This window comes from Adiantum capillus-veneris, chromosome 7 (assembly GCF_014529385.1).
Source record: "Adiantum capillus-veneris isolate H3 chromosome 7, ASM1452938v2, whole genome shotgun sequence".
Lineage (NCBI taxonomy): Eukaryota > Viridiplantae > Streptophyta > Polypodiopsida > Polypodiales > Pteridaceae > Adiantum > Adiantum capillus-veneris.
This window is the reverse complement of record NC_140937.1, coordinates 107,830,850-107,848,444: the sequence shown is the minus strand read 5'-3', so window position 1 is coordinate 107,848,444 and position 17,595 is coordinate 107,830,850. Positions and strand designations below refer to the sequence as shown.

Here is a 17,595-nt window from a genome sequence, read left to right as displayed (position 1 = left end):
TTCTATCACCCATGCCTAGTATGATAGATTGGTTATGCCATTTTCCTCTTGAATAATAGGTCTTGAGTTCAACTCCTCGTCGGCTAGATCTTTAGGTCTTTTAATTTTAATTAGTTTCCTACGACGTTAAATTAGTTTCTCTCTCTTTCTCTCTCAATGTGTGTGCGTTTTTTTGTTTATGCATGTTTTCTCTCTCTTTTCCTCTCTCAATGTGTGCGTTTTTTGTTTATGCATGTTCTCTCTCTCTTTTCCTCTCTCAATGTGTGCGTTTTTTGTTTATGCATGCTCTCTCTCTCTCTTTCTCTCTCAATGTGTGTGTGCATTCTTTGTTTATGTATGTGTGTGTGCGTTTTTGTTTATATTTGTACTCTTTCTCTCTCTCTCTCTCTCTCTCTCTCTCTCTCTCTCTCTCTCAAAAACACTATGTGTGTGTGTGTGTGTGAGAGAGAGAGAGAGAGAGAGAGAGAGGGAGAGAGAAAGAGGGGAAGGGAACATGAGAGTGAGGAGAGGGAAGGAGCATACCTGGCACTCCTTCCTCTCCTCGTGTGTGTGTGTGTGTGTGTGTGTGTGTGTGGTGAAGAAAGAGAGAGAGAGAGAGTGAGAGCGTTACCTGCTCTTGCTTGAGGGCGCCGAAAAACTCAGATCTGAGATCTAAGTTTTTGGGCGCTCTCTGTTATTTTTTTAACCCAGCCGGCGTCGCTATGAGCGTCGCAAATTTACTTGTAAATTTGCGACGCTCATAGCGACGCCGGGATTTTTTTTTTTTGAGCGTCGCTGTGTGAGCGTCGCTAATATGAATAACCTCTTGTAGTGACGTCATATGGTAGCACCCCTTTACACGTAGGCAAACTCGTACATGGAACGGTTCACACTCACGAAGTGATCTCAGAGACCTACATACATTTATCAGCAAATTAAATCTATTTTTTGATTTGGCTAAGTGGTTTCTCTCATCCAATGAGTGGTCCCCAAGGAGCCCTGGCTCCAAAATTTTGAATGTGCAGTGGGCAACAAGCTGTTTTATCACTATAACTCTTTGCTCGTGCGGAATTTTCACATGACACCCAAGAGATAAAATGTTCTAAATGATGTGTTTAATGGCTCGTTTAAAGAGTTTAAACTAGCTCATAGCGGTTTGAGAGATATGAACAAAATATTGTTCCTACCACTTATGTGAGTGAAACAAAAAGCGCTTTGTATGTACACACATGACCATAAACACACCGTGTGAATAAATTAGCTTGCTAAACACGATGAAACAAACATGGAGCAACCTCATACATGCCCGGAAAGTCCATACATGCCCTCGTATACAAAAAAGAAACCATCGAGAGGGTAGTTACTCAAAAAAAGGGGTACTAGAGAGAGAAATAGATGATGGATATGGAGTTTGGAGCTTCTTACCGTGCTTTAGAATTGATTGTGGGTTGTTGAAAGCTTTTTGCTTTGCCACAAAAGAGCGGTGATGAGAGCTAAGTAGAGGTTTTCATCACAAAGTCGTTGGAGAGCGTGCACACCGTGAAAAGAGAAGAGAAGATAGTAAACAAGTAGAGAGAGAATATTCTTCTTGTTGTCGTGAATGAGAGAGAAGATCTTATGGAGATGGTGATGGAGAGCTTGCACCACTCCTTATAATAGATATGTATTTCTGTGCAATAGTAGATGCAACTGTTGGCACCGAAAACTGATTCTTCTAGGTCAATTTACAGCTGCTATGCGAAGCTGAAGTGAGGCCCAAGGCAACATGTAATGCTACCTCTCAGCCTGGAATAGCTCGTAGATTTTGGGGAGGTTTGCTAAAAACATGGCTTTGCTTTTGATAATTAACTATCCCATTTACCGTCCAATTTTGCACAATAAAATGACTAATCGGACAATATCGCGGCAACTAATATAACCGTGACTAGACTATGTTGCACCGTGATGTCCCAACATCATGATGACTTTCTTTCACTGCCCCGACGTATTTAGGAATAGTCGTTTAATCTCATTTCTTCATCCGATGGTCATTTTTATACCCAACAGTGAGAGAAAAATATTTTCATATTAAGGTCATCCTAAAAAGCACATTACTTTTTAAAACTTCGAAAAGCACAAAAACATAAAAATAGCATAAAAGGAAAAAATACAAATAAAATCAAACCACAGGTTTTCTTATTCACTCAAACAAGAAAGTGAACTTGCTTTTCACTAAAAAGCACTAAAAACCACGAAAAGCTAAGAATAGCATGAAAAGCGTCCAAAAAGCAGATTTCTAAAAAATTGAACCATAGCTTTCTTGTGACTTGTAGATTAAGGATCCGATCCTGCTTTTTGCAAAAAAACATCAAAAGGAATGAAAATTTGAAAAAACTCAATTTTTTCAAATTAAATCAAACGTCTATATGACCTACCAAAACATGGAAGCGACCTTGCTTTTCACATTTACCTTACAACACTGCCAAAGAAGCATTTTAAACTAAATATCATGAAGAAAAGATAATAATGTATTTTTATTATTTTTGAAAGGGACACAAAAATCTGGGATCTTACATCCTCCCACACTTGAAAAATTCAAGGTGTCCTCACCTCGACATGAAATCAGGATAATTTAGTCTCTTGCATCATCACATTCCCAAGTAGCATCTTCCTTAGGATATGTTGTCCATTTGACAAGATGTTCGGTGATGATTCGATTACAAAGAGATTTAGTTCTACTTTGAAAATTTGCTTCAGAAAACACTCCAAAAGTCTCATCCGTGGAAGGAGATAGTAGACAATAATCAAGAATGTGATTTGGATCAGGTAGATACCTCTTGAGTAAGCTGATGTGAAAAACATAGTGTACCTTTATGTGCAGTGGTAGTAAGAAGAGTTCATAAACTTGATCATTGATTCTCTTTGTGATGACAAAAGGTCCACAATATCTGGCACTGAGCTTCTTACACTTACCCATTGATAGAGAGCTACGTTTGGGTTTCACTATAAAAAATAATATATCTCCTTCTTCAAAGAGTTGAATAGATCATTTATAATTAGCATAATGTTTCTATCTATCTTAAGCAGTCTTTATGTCTTGGCGAATAAGGTCCGTCTATAATTGCTTTTCATCCAACATATCTTTGGATGCTTGAACTCTTATCAGAGGGTCTGCTCATTTTAATGGAGTAAGACACTCTTGTTCATACAACGCTTGAAAAGGAAACATTCCAATTGAGCGTTGAAATGAGGAATTATATGCAAATTTAACCAAATAGAAATATTTTGAGGGTGATAAGTAGTAATAAAGGCCCATTGGGTTCATGAAGACACCTTTCATGAAAACTTGGGCTATATTCTTAGTTGTAAGTGTTGCCTTGACTGGAAACAAATGGATCATTTTTGTAAACATATCAACAACCACAAAAATAGAGTCATATCCCGGAGGTGTAGGAGGATGTAGGTAGCTCTATAATGAAATCCATGGGTATGCATTCCCATTTCATATGTGGTGTATCAATAGGTTGATTCTTACCAGGGTATCGAATGCGTTCAACTTTAATATGTTGACATGTTAAACATCTTACAACATAGTCCAACACATCATGCTTTAATCTTGGCCAAAAGAAACTCTTGACAATAGCGTAAGTTTTGATGTATCATGTATGTCCTGCAATCGGTATATTGTGAGTTTCCTATAGTATTTGAAGTTTGATCCCACCGTGATATGGGATACAAAGACGATTGTTTAAATAGACGTCATTGTCTTCACTATGGAAGCCCTTGATTTGCCTTTCTTGCATCTCTATGCAATTATTCAAGTTCATTATATAAAGAATCTTTGTGTAGTATGGATCCTGAGAGGGATACCTTCATGAATAAGATCAATTAAAGAGGCAGTAGAGGTTGTGATAGCCGCTACAATACTCTTTCGACTTAAAGCATCAACCACAAGGTTTTCCTTTCTAGGTTTATATTCAATTGAAAAATCATATTTTCATAATAGCTTCATCCATCTCCATTGCCACATATTAAGATCAGGTTGGGTGTAAATCCACTTGAGGATCTTATGATCTACATCTCCTTCCAAGAAGATAATGTCTCCACACTTTAAGAGCATGTACAATGGCCAACAACTCCAAATCATGCACTGGGTGATTCAACATTTGAGATTGTATATGGGTACTTATCACCTACTCCTTTGTCTTCTTGCATTTCTCATGAAGTACCACATACTGATGAAATTTATTAACAAAAAATCCAAATCTTAGAGCAACAAATACAAGAGATTTACAAAGCACAACATTGATACATGAAACAGGAAAATAAAAAAAGACAACCCATGGAACTCAAAGAGGGAGATTTTGTGATGATTCACATTGAAAAGAGATGTCTTAGGAGCATAGAGATCAGTATTGTTGTCAATTTCACACCATGATATTTTGGTCCCTTTAAAATAACTAATCATATTAATGTTAATTACTTTTGATTAGCCCTTCCTTGACTCATGGAAAATTCACAACACATTCCACATATCTTCTTCATTCTTTCAAAGGATATCTACCATCACTCCCTATCATTGATGACCCACCTTTTTAAGAAGAAGATTTCGAAATCCTTGTACATGAGACCATCAAGATACTTTGACACGTAGTTCCATATTGCATCGCAATTATCTAACTAATTATAAAAATCATAGCCTTGAAAGCACCAAAGGATACCAAAGAGGTTTTTTTAATCTCATACTAGTATCCTAGAAGCATGTCAAACTTCTAGAAGCTAAAAGTTTTTCTTCTTTATATGAGGTTTTCCCTTTGGATGATTATTGGGGTATTTCATATCTAAGCTTCACCCTTTGACAATTCATCTAGTAGTAATTGGTAAGGTTTGTCCTTTTGACTTTTTGTTTATGGTATTTGACACTTGAGGTTTGTCCTTTGACAACTATTTAATGGTATTTGATACTACTTGAGGTTTGTCTTTTGACAACTATTCAATGGTATTTGATACTACTTGAGGTTTATCCTTTGACAACTATTCAATGCATCATTAGAGAAATATTGACTAATGTTTTCCCTTGAACAATGTAAAAGATGATTTCTTTTCAATATTTTCATGATCTTCTTGTCTTTGTTAGAGAACCGATAGGAAATATATCTTTCCATTTTGTAGATATTTTGATCTATAAATCACACTCACCTTTTTGGTTTCCTTTTTGAGGATATTATGATGAGTAGTGGAAAGTTCCCTTTGATTACTTTACTTGATTCAATATATATCTTGTGGAGATTCTTCTCATCTCCACACAAATGTTAAAGATTTCTAGTTTTCTTTTCTAACTTTTCAATTGAGGGTAGTTGCTTCTCTATCTAGAAGGTCTCTTATCACTAGTACCATTTTTGGACATGATCCTGAGTATACTGCCAATGAAAATCCTTCTTCAAGTATCTATATATATTTATATGCTTTGCTTAAAGTGAAGGATACAATCAAGGATAAGGATATCAAAATTCTCTTAGATGATGGCAGTAGTCGTGATTTCATTTTTGCACAATTCACACAATGGCTCTCTCTTTTTGAATTATCTTCACAAATACAAGATTATTTTTAATAATCAATGTTTCAAATGTAAAAAACAAGTAATGTTTGAAGTTTGCATTGTTTAATTCTCTTAGACACGTACATTTTTAATAGTCGACGTTTCAAATGTAACAAGTGAAAGGGTCACGATGGCTTTCTAAAACAATAAGAAAGTGATAAAATCATTAGGTCGTGTATAAGGTGAAGCACTGTTCGATAATGTCTCTTTTATTAAGCGATCAAGTGTCCTACTCGCAAAGAAACAAACCAAAAATACTAGAATTCTATTTGAAATTTGTAGGATTTTTGAACTAAGTTTTTACATCATTGCACCAATTTTTCTTCTCTTTACACAATTTGCTCATATATATATCTATATATATATATATATATATACATACTTATGTTTGTATATATAAATAAATAAATTTACATATATAATAAAAAGAACTCATTACCATATATTGTGTGTGTGTGTGTGTGTATACAACTTACTAGAATTATGCAAGGAGAAGCTTCACTTTATCATGCTAAAAGAATAGAATGCAAGAAGTCAAGCCATTTGAGGAAGTGAAATGAAAGATGAAATACAAATATCCATTTAATATTTTAAAATAAAAATAACATTTAAGGCAAGTGTCAATCATCATTGAAAACATTAAAAGTATGCCTAAGCCAGCACATCTCTAAGGCTTCTTTTAGAAAGCCAAAAACTCATTAATATATATGTGTGTGTGTGTGTATCCATAGAATTTACTAGAATTATGCAAGTGAAGTTTCACTTTAACATTCTAAAACAATAGAATGCAAAACAAGGTAAAGATTTACGGTAGCTTATAGAAGAGAGAGAGAGAGAGAGAGAGAGAGAGAGAGAGAGCTACCTCGACTCCAACGAAGTAAAAGAGTGGGGGGGCACTCCCATGTGCACACATTAAAATCCAAAAACATTCAAATGCCACATGGAGAACATCCAACAATTCAATTCAATGATAAAGGAATTGCACCAAAAATCTTTGCTTTTCCTTATGCCCTTATGTATGAGTGTTATATTAATTGACCTCATGAAAACATAAAGCATATAAAATATTAGTGAGAGTTTAGGGATTGATCTAATTCTGGTATAAATATATCAATAAAACAAATTACACAATAAAATGATGCATGCTATTAAACTTAAATAAATACATTATATTTTTAGGATAGAAATGAATATTGAAAATGTCTAAACATAATCCCTAATAATAATACATGCACTAAAGTAGCAAGGTGACATTTACATATAAAAACAAAAAGTTGAAAAAAAAATCTTAGTTATGAATTTTTTTAAAAGCTAATCCCTACTAATAATACATGCATTAAAGTAATAAGGTGACATTTGCATATCAAAATCAAAAGTAAAAAAAGAAATCTTAGTGGTGAACAAATTCTTTCATGTAAGAACAATTTATAAATTTTTAATTAGAAATTATCTGTAAATGAAAAGAAAATTTACAAGGAAAAAAGTATGTCTTAAATCAAAAAGTTGACAAGAAAATAATTAAATCCTTAAATGAAGAGACTATTTGTAAACAAAGATTAAAAACAAGTCAAGTGAGCATTAAATAAAGGGACCAAATTACAATGATGAAAAGAGACACTTACATTATAAAAGAAAAATATAACCTTTATAAAACTTCTATACTCTTTATAATGCAGCTTAAATTTTTCAAGGAAGGAGAGATGTCATTTATTGCTTCACTTAAGAGAAAACCTCTCTAAAATGCAAAAGGGAGAGTAAGATTGTATGAAACAACAAACACCTTTTCAACTTTTGTCAAATGTAAAATCAAAAGAATTTCTTTTTCTTTAGAAGTAGAGAGTGCTTTAGTCATAGAAAGTCAAAGATTTTCTCCTCTACATCGAATAAATGTATTGGTTTAACTGCACATAACAAAAAGGAGATAAATTTAGTGGAGATTTTATTCTTTAATGAGAATTTAATTTTTGAAGATCTTTTTGGGTTTTTATTTTCAAGAGGTTTTTTTCAAGACCAGTATTGATATATTTTTTTGAAAAAGTTTCTATTTCTATAAAGAGATTGAAAAAAAAGAAGAAAACAACTCGTGTGGTGGCGACTTGGGATAGTTCCACTTTGAGAAAATACATGCAAATGAAGGAGTAGTTATCCATGTTATTGACCATGAGAGAGAGAGAGAGAGAGAGAGAGAGAGAGAGAGAGAGAGAGAGAGAGAGTCGTATTGCATGTGTGTGCGTGTACGTGCACGTGATCCTCAGCAGCTCTCTTCGCATCATGCATCTCTTGTGGCTCAACCCCTTCTTCTGCATAATCACTCTTGTGGCTCAACCCCTTCTTCTGCATAATCACTCTTCTCCTTAGCCTGTTCTTTCTCCTCATCTTCCTCTTGTGCCTTCTCAAATAGTCTAGAAAAGTTTGAGGACTCCAAGAGGTCCACTGGCTTGTGTTCCTCACTTGTCATTGTCATCTCTACTGCATGGTCATCCAACAAGCTATCTTCTACATCCAAACTTACATGATTTGAGATAGAGAGTAGATGTTGGATAAGTGTTGTGTGATATCATTGCAAATATTGTATGGTGTATTTCATGGACACCTTTGACATAAATGGATCTAGAGCAAAGAAGCTCTGCAGTATGTACTCAACATATAGGAGACATCTCCATCCACATGAGTTTGCATCCGTTTGATTTGGCACTGTGACATCTTTTATGGTTTTCTTGTATAGTTTGTAGCTGCCACATAGCTTGCCATGATCTTTTTATGAAACTGCAAACAATCAAATTTATTGTTCAGCTGCAACAATCACAATATGCAGACCTAATTCCACATAAAACTAATTTCAAATTTTGAATGCTCATAGTCTTAATTTTGGATGGGTTCCTCAAGTTGTGTTGAGGGTCCATACCACTAGCTTTTCAAGCTCAATGTATACGAGGCTTTTGTTGCTCTTGTATGGAAAAATAATTTTGTGACTTGACTTGGAGCATAGGGCATTGAGAAAATTATCTCTCTAATGTGCCCTAAGGGGTATTCTTCATTCTCAAAAGCACGTACATTTGTGGATCCAAGATATATATGTTGGATTGGCTTTGCTGAGGAAGTTGGATATTAATCAAACTACAAAAATTCAACAAAAGTTATTTTCCGTTTCAAAGCAAGAAGTTGAGTATGCTAAAGCTAGAGAATGGGACTTACTTTAGGCATGTATACAGAATAGAATCTATTACCTATGGATCTGGATCTTGCAATATATTAATATTGATAGTCTCCTTGACCCATCTTCTAGTGGTATGTTTTCTAGTAGTCCATCTTTCATTGATGATGAGATTTCATTGTTTCCCATATCTATCTCACACGTTACTATGTCGTAGCTTTTCTTCTCTGCTTCTACAAAAACTATAAACTTCTCTTTCTCTCTTAATTTCTTGGACTCCGGATTTCTTGCTTAAATTTATCTCTATTATTCACATCAATGGGTGACCTCTACGTTTGATTGTGGCCTTGTTGGATGTATGAATAAAATCTCCCTCATTTTCTTGTCTATGAATTCATTGGGCACAAGCAATTTATCATTTAGTGTTTCATTGTCCTTGTCCATAATGATCAATCAACCTATATGGATATGCTGCAACAATAGTTATGTCATTAAAAAAATCAAGAAAAAAGTCCTTTGCTGCCTCTTAAAGTGCCAAACGTGCAATGCCTTCCACTTTATTGTGCCAATGCATGCCTCTTCATAGATTAATCTGACTAGCCTTTAAAAGGGCAGCTTTGATACACATAGCTCAATGCATTTTTGAGTTTTTCTCTCCCTAAAGAGCCTTAGGCTTCTTTGTCTCTTTCTCATCCTTAAAGCCTAAAAAAATCCTCATTGGCTTTTCGAGTCTCTTCTTCTTACTCGTCAACATGCCTTCTACTTTAGCACCTAAACCTGGCTCTTTGCTAGCCTTTTTTGTAGTCATCTTGGTTCTTTCCATTCTCTTGAAACATCATCCAATCGTCCTCTCTCTCTCTCTCTCTCTCTCTCTCTCTCTCTCTCTCTCTCTCTCCCCCCCCCCCCCCCCCTCCGAAATGTCTTTCAAAGTAGTATTGCAATTCACGGGATAGTTTCTAGAATGAGTGGAACATTATCTACATGGGGTTATACAAGCAATTCAATTCATGCTGTGTGTGTGTGTGTGTGTGTGTGTGTGTGTGTGTGTGTGTGTGTATGTGTGTGTCTCCACAAAAACTGTACACATGTTTGCACAACGGTGTGCGAGAAGACTTTCACAATGAAATATTTATCACCTGCACACTGTTAGGAGATTAAAAAAACTCAATGCCAATAATATTAAGAAGCCGTGTGTGTTTGGAGTAACAAACTACTACATTAGAGTCATTGTTTGTGAAAAAAGGAACATTGCGCGCATTTGGACATTATAGTACCTGCTACTTATCCCTGCTTCAAAAAAAAGTCAAATGTAAGGTCTTATGCAAGCACTAACTTTGCTTCTTTGATGCTCTGATGAAAGTCTCTCTCTTTCTCCCCCTCTATCCCCCTTTCTGTGTGTGTGTGTGTGTGTGTGTGGGTTCTAGATAGAACACACTATTCTTAGTGCTCTGATGGAGCACTCAACTCTCTCCCTTGTCCCCCCCCCCCCCCCCCCCCCCCCCCCCCTCTCTCTCTCTCTCTCTCTCTCTCTCTCTCTCTCTCTCTCTCTCTCTCTCTCTCTCTCTCTCTCTCTCTCTCCTCCCAAACATATGTGGTACATGAACCCAAATTGTCAAAAGTATTTGGAATCGTATGGTGCCTTTAATGATTGTAACTTATCATTAAAAAGTGCACACATGTGAAGCGTTAATTTGATACCATGTCGTGCATGGCACCAATAGTCTAATTATTTGTTGTGATTGGGAAGGGGGAGAGAGAGAGAGAGAGAGAGAGAGAGAGAGAGAGAGAGAGAGAGAGAGAGAGAATGGTCATACTAAGAAGAGGGTTTAGGTTTTCTAGATAGAGAGATATTGATGGATTTTATCATTTTCCTCAAAGGTCAAATATGACCTATGGGACCAAAGTTACATGTGCTGTAGTATGTGTGTGGCTGATGAGTGATTCTTGATGCTCCAAAATTGTGGTGATGAGAGTGGCAATGGAGAGCACACATTGAGTAAAGTTTCCACTTTCAATGAAGAACATGGTTTTGTAGTTGGGGGAAGTATGGGTGGTGTAATGTATGAAGTGTAACAAGAGTGCAACCCAATGGATTCCTCCCAAGACATAATACATTGGCGTTGTAGAAAAGGTTTATTCACTTGGGAGTCTTTTGAGGCATCATGTAGCAAGTGCTATGCATCCCATCCCCCAAAACACTTCTTTATGTCTTGTATCCCATCTCCCAACCCACTTCTTTATGTCTTGCATGCATCTAGTGATCAAGATCTTGCTTTTATGCATCTTTTGAAAAAAAAATCTTGCTTCCCATGCAATTGTAGGAAGTTGATGTGAGTGAATTTGATGCATCTTTATCATGTACTCCACAATGCTTTCCATGCCCATAACCTCAATTGGACTCAAGAAATAGGAGCATATATGGTGTTTGTGTCTTAACTTGGGGAAATTTTGTAAGAAAATGCTTTTGGACATTGTCAAACTCTTTCCAAGTAGATTTTGAGACGCTCTCATCATACAATTCAACTCCATAAAGAAGAACTGGGGTCACTAATGTGTCAAAAAGGTACTTCTTGAGAACCCCATACTTGATGTTTCTCGCATTACACACGTTCTCAGATGCATAGTATCCTCTCTTTCCAACTTTCAAATGATGCATATCATATTCATGCCACTTGTAATTGGATGGAGCCTCAAGGCCAATGTACTTAAAGCTCTCAACCACTTCAAGTGTCTCATTGTTGTACCAATGCATGGCTTATCCTTATGATTGGTCTTCAAAATCATGTTGTGGATTCATTCACAATCAGCTCACTATGCAAGCAAACGTTCTCAAGGATAACCATAAGCTTTTGTGCATCCTCTAAAGTGTGTGCTAAGAGCACTACATCATCCATATACAACAAAGGCATGATTACTGCTGAGGGCCTCCTTTTGAAATCAACCCACCTCTCTCTATGGAAACCCACTCCCTTCTATAAAAAATAAAAAAATCTCAAGCACAGGGCGTGTGAACGGCCACTTGAGAATCAAGATAAACAAAATCTCCAGTAAAAGCTTTCACCGAAGCAAAAAATCTTGCATGGTAAGGAGCCTTTGTCCTCAAGTATTGGCGGAGCCACGGGTAATCATTTTTATCCCTCTTTTATTTTCTCCTCAAAGGGCTCCACTTTCAAAATAATTGATAACTATATTAGTAAATAAGAGGGCACTCAATGGTTTGTACAACCATGGCCACCACCTTCTTACAAAAGCAAATAAAGGGGGCCTCCTTCTCATTATCACCTCTTTCCACCTTGTCCTCTTCCATCCATGGAGCCCTCCCTCTCCTTGTCTTCTCTCTCCCTCTCACTCTCTCTCTTGGCTGAAATTTTCACTCTTTTGTCCCCTTTCTCTCTCTCTCTCTCTCTCTCTCTCTCTCTCTTTGACCAACAAAAAAAAAAAATTTCTCCCTCCACACACACACATACACACACACACACACACACACACAAAGGTGAAAACAGCCAATTTTTAGCACACATAAAGTACATGTATACACACACACACACACACACACACACACACACTCTTCTCTCTCACTCTCATGTCTCTCTTAAGCTCTCCATAGCTGAAAATTGCTGTTTTTTCAGCCATACACACACACACACACGTCTTTCCCAAGCTCTCCATAGCTAAAAATTGCTGTTTTTTCAGCCATACACACACACACACACACACACACACACACACATACACACACACAACTTATCATCAACACGCACCCCACTCTCGTAATCACTGCCAAACACTCTCACAAATCATCCCATAGGCCCAAAATAGTCAAGCTACATCCACCATCAATTCACACACATACACATGCTCTCATCTATACGCGCTTCGTACCAATAGCTTCAATGAACTGATGACCATTGTGACAACCGCAAAGGCATTTGACTACCACCACTACAAACGACACGACGCAAGGGAGGCTTGTCCGAGAAGCATCAAGTTATGGAAGCACCAAATAGGTGGGCCATGCCTACGTTCATCAATTACAAAAGACAACATCAACCTTGTAATCACCTTTTACTCCACCTTCGTCCTCATAATCACTCTTTTGTGTGTTAACACAAAATCATTGTATATTTTTTACTCTATATTTGAAATCTAGGGCATGAGTGAGAGAAACAAAGCCACAATAAATGAATTCTTGGCCAAAGATAGAGCTACTACCGCTATAAGTGGAGGATGTATCTTCTACAACGACAAAACCACCTTCGACAACCTCTTGTAAAAAACCCTCTCTCCTCTCTCAAATAAGCTAGCTACGAATAGCATACCTTGTAAAAACCCCATTTCTCTACCCTCTTTTTTCCTCCATCTCTCTCTTCCCCTACTATTTTCTCTATGTGGACCTCTATCACAAGGATCATTGCATCAGACATGGCGACCCACGGTCACATGGTGTGGGTCACGTCCCAATAAAATATAGGAAAATTCCACCCTCTTTTCCTATATAAGGAGGGGTCTCTATCACCAAACCAACGAATGCTCTCACCACAACACAAGCTCTACGTTATTAGAAGTTATGAACATTCTGAGGCGTAGGCACCATGCCTCCACACTTCTAATATAGCTAGAAGTATTAGTCCATGTAAAAGAGCATTGGGAGACACCATCACACCATAATGGTAAGGAGGTTATGCACACACAAGATACTCATCAACACATATTCCACCTCCATCATCATCCACCGATACGCCTTGGTGCAATTTGAAGTGGAGGATTCGGCATTCAACAAGAGTGAAGGTCACCCTCATACCACTCCTTGACATCATCTCCACCCATCGACGAGGCACCCATGGTCTCCTCCTTCCTCTCTTGTTCCTCTCTATCCATTATCTCTCCCCACAAATAATCTACTCTTTTGGTTATGTGATTCTTTCTATTGTGCTGGATTTGTGAGTATGTCACATAGTTGTTTATTTCTTTTGTGTTGTATATAGAGGTGGGCGGGTTCGCCACCTTAGGGTTGTTTTGTTCTTGATTTGCATGTATTGGTGTGCGGGTTCGCCACCTCTCAAGTGTGAATAGTAGTCCACACACCTAAATTCACAACTCACACTATCTATCTCCACTTCTTTCTCTACCACCTCATACCACAATTCATAACATGTTCAGCTGCGTGACATGGTGTATGGTGTGCTGTATAGTATTGTCATTGCATCCTAGCCACATTTCAAGCTAGGTGGTGCCCCTATTGTTTGCCTTTCATGGTGAGGTCATCATGTGTTAGCCCTTGTGTTGAAGCCACCGGCCCTATCTTGCAAATCCGCCTCTCATTGCATTGCAATATTGACCTCTTTAATGCCTTTGTCTTGCATAAAGTCCAGTACCATTTTTTTCCAATTGATCGATGCATAGACCAAAGAGATTTGGTGACAACATAAATCCTTGTTTAACCCCAATAGTGCTTGCAAAAGTTTTTAAAACTCCTCTTCCCATGAGAAATTGACACATCACCTTCTCATAGATTCAAGAAACTCCAAGCATAAATTCACTTGTCACTTGGAGTTCTTCCATCCTTCTTCACAAATTGTTATGTGGAATTATATCAAAGGATTTCTTAAAGTCCACAAAGCAACAATATAAACACTTGTCTTTCAACCAACTTTCCTCCATCAGAACATGAAGAGTGACAAGATGATCATTGTGCTATGGAGTCGACAAAAAAAACTCTCTTGTCCTTTTACATGCTTGCCATTCTTTGCAGTTCAATCACTCAATTTTATCTCCATTATGAACTCAAACAAAGTTTTCATAAGAGACCCAGTCATTATAGTCTGATAGTTATTTACATTCTTTACATCCCCACCTTTATGAAAAGGCTTGATCCAATTAGTGCTCCAATCAGCCCATATGTGTTTTTGAAGCACTTAGCCAGCTTGCAAGGTCTCAAGCATCATCTCTAGTATATTGATTCTTTCCTTTTTTATTTGAACAATTGGATCATTTGTTGCACTTGAATGTAAGTCATGAAGGTGATATTTGGAAGTTCTCAACCTCAGTTGACACGCTTTGAATGACTCCCAAAGATCCCTCATTAAATGCATAATTCACTTCAAAAAATATTTTTTGTCGACCACCCTAGTCAAATCGTTCGTTGCCATCCCAGACAAGCTTCTCATTAGCATTGCAACATCATCAAGCTGATCTAGGTGTGGAGTCCCAGATTGCCACATTCTTGTTGTTGCAACATCATCAAGCTGATCTAGGTGTGGAGTACCAGATTGCCATATTCTTGTTGTTTTATGCAAAGGGGATGCCTTTCTTGCATCCCTATCATCCACCTTATTGTGCATGGTCATGTGTCAAGAAATCTTTAGTGCACCTAGACATTGAAAATCTACCCATCTTTGTCGCTTCATATGTACCTTCCCTAAGATGCATGGTGGAAATAGTGCTCTCAGAAAAAGTAGGCCAACTCGCAACATCTCCTCTTAAGATGCTTATACAAAAAACCTTTGGAAAATTCCTTCATGGCCTTTATACCGTAATTTTGTAGGGGCTCCTGGTAGAAACTTGTAAACAACATGTAAAACCTATTCTAGTATTCCCACTTGATTGTCTTACATTTGACTTTTCTCCCTCTCTTAGGTGTCTCCATGAAAGCTTGCAGCTAGTTTGAATAATTTCCTCAATAGAGTTTGGGACTTTAGAGTCATTAGAAATTTGGGTTGATTAACATAGGAGATTGTAAACCTCATGAGCATATGCCTTGGTCATGGAGAACATTGAATTTATATCAAATTCCATTGTATGAGGCTACCATCTTAACATTTTTGCAAAGGAAGGAGGGTATTGAGCTCTTGCTTCACCTAAAAGTGAGCCCCCTTCCCACTAGGCCCAGTGATGGTGTTGAGCATTCACTACTTTCCTTTCTATGATCCTATCTACAATGGGAGTACCCACAAGGGATATCATGGTGCAAGGTTGTTTGCCTCTATACTTGCCTTTCCTGGACACTTAAGTAGCATTGCCTCGCACTTGATTACTATACGACCTCCCATGAACTTGATTTTTTATCGTGTGATTCCTCCTCTTGTCTTTCTCCTTACTACTATGAGAACTCTCATGCACCTCCTCTGAGCCGGAACTAGCCTTTCTTCCTTGCTCACTAGACCTAACATCTTGTTTCCTGTGTGTTATGTCTCCTATGTTCTCCCCTGTCTTGCTACCATCTTGAGAATTTTTCTCATCTATAACAAAGGGTCCCTCCACCAAATTTTATAAATACATATTTCCAAAAATTAGAAATATCCTTTAAAAGTGTCACAACAAGGTTGTTGCCACAATCAAAGTGAGGGTGCAATTAGCACTTTCTACCATCTTATATGTGGGTAGCTCGTGTACCACATTACCATGCATATAACCATAAAAAGCTTGTAGAGTGTAATTTCTTCTTGATTGGATATATACATCACCAATGAGACTTTGTTTCTAACCAACCATCAATGATTACAATTCTAAGTATCAATAGAGCTTACTACTAATACTTTTCGTTATTAATACAACTTTTTCTTCCTTGGACTCTGGAGCTTGAGTAACCACAATTGGGAACATACCCATTGGAGTAACTTTTTCTTCTGCCACGAACGTTGTCTCTGCACCAAACATCTTCTTCACCAAAGCAGGGATCTCTATGCCGCATCCCGGTGCCAAGCAGGAATCACTCAGCGTCGACAAAGTTGTTTATCCTGAAGCTCCAACCCACGGGTTGTGCATGGCTCATCAATAAATATAATGCCTCAAAGTACATTTGGCATGATTGGAGGTGATGGATAGAATACATGTGCTTTGCCCTGTTGCAATTGTAAAATTGCACTGCCGACAAAAGCCTCCTGACTTTTGAGTCTCACCAAGAGCACATTCTTTTGTTGCAGCCTCTCTTGTATCGGACAAATGGCTAGTTCTTCACGTGCTTCCCGTAGCTGTTTCAAGAAAGTGTTTGCCTTTGAGTGAACCTACACTTCCACTTGTGCTTGCTACATTTCTTTAGAGATCTGCCCTATTTCACTCTCAAGTTGCCTAACTTTAGCTTGTACATCAGACCACATAATCTGTGCCAGCTCTACATCCTGACTATTTGACGTATCCACACTCACCTTCGATGACTGAGCTACCAATATTGACTTGCACACTGTTTTCTTGTCAGTCATGTGCGTCATTACTCTGGACATCTTGTTGGAGAGCCCAACCCTTGCTTATGTGCCCCCAGTCGAGTAACTGAGTTCTCAGCCACAATAGCCCAAGCTACCCGGTATTTGGACTTGTCAAGAGACAAATCCGCCCTTTGGAAATTTTCAAATGCAAATGCTTTGGCAAACAAGGTAGCGCACTCACCGTTTATAGGTAACTCTTGGTAAACCATCTGATACAGCATCATCAATTTATCGTAAATCTCTGACCGTATGGTTCAAAGCTTCACCTTCTTCCCTTTGGTTCGTAGCACCATGAACACAGACAACCAGTTTTTCTCTGTAACATCCATAAAGTGTGGGTTCTCAACCCCGTCCAGACTGAGGTTGTAGACTTCATGGAAGTCTTGTCTTGATATGCAAAGTTTTGTATGTTGGATTCTAGTAGATGGAGGTGGGTTCCACCTAAAATACACATAGAAAACCAGTTTTATAATTAAATGACCCATCAAAATAACATTTTTAATCATCATTTCACCACAAGAAGTAACTAATATAGCAGATAAAATCTCCCAAGAGGAAGGATTTTTGCACCAATAACAAATCCTAATGCTGAAACAAGACTCTTTGTGTGTATGTGTGTGTGTGTGTGTGTGTGTGTAATGGATATGCATCATGGAACAAAATGAAACTGAAAAAGAAACATA

General features: G+C 37.6%; 1 pseudogene; it reads right to left on the bottom strand.

The window, feature by feature from the left end:
* Nucleotides 1-16,714: 16,714 nt before the first annotated feature.
* Nucleotides 16,715-17,288, bottom strand: LOC147454393 (uncharacterized; annotated as a pseudogene).
* Between the last annotated feature and the right edge of the window lie 307 nt (nt 17,289-17,595).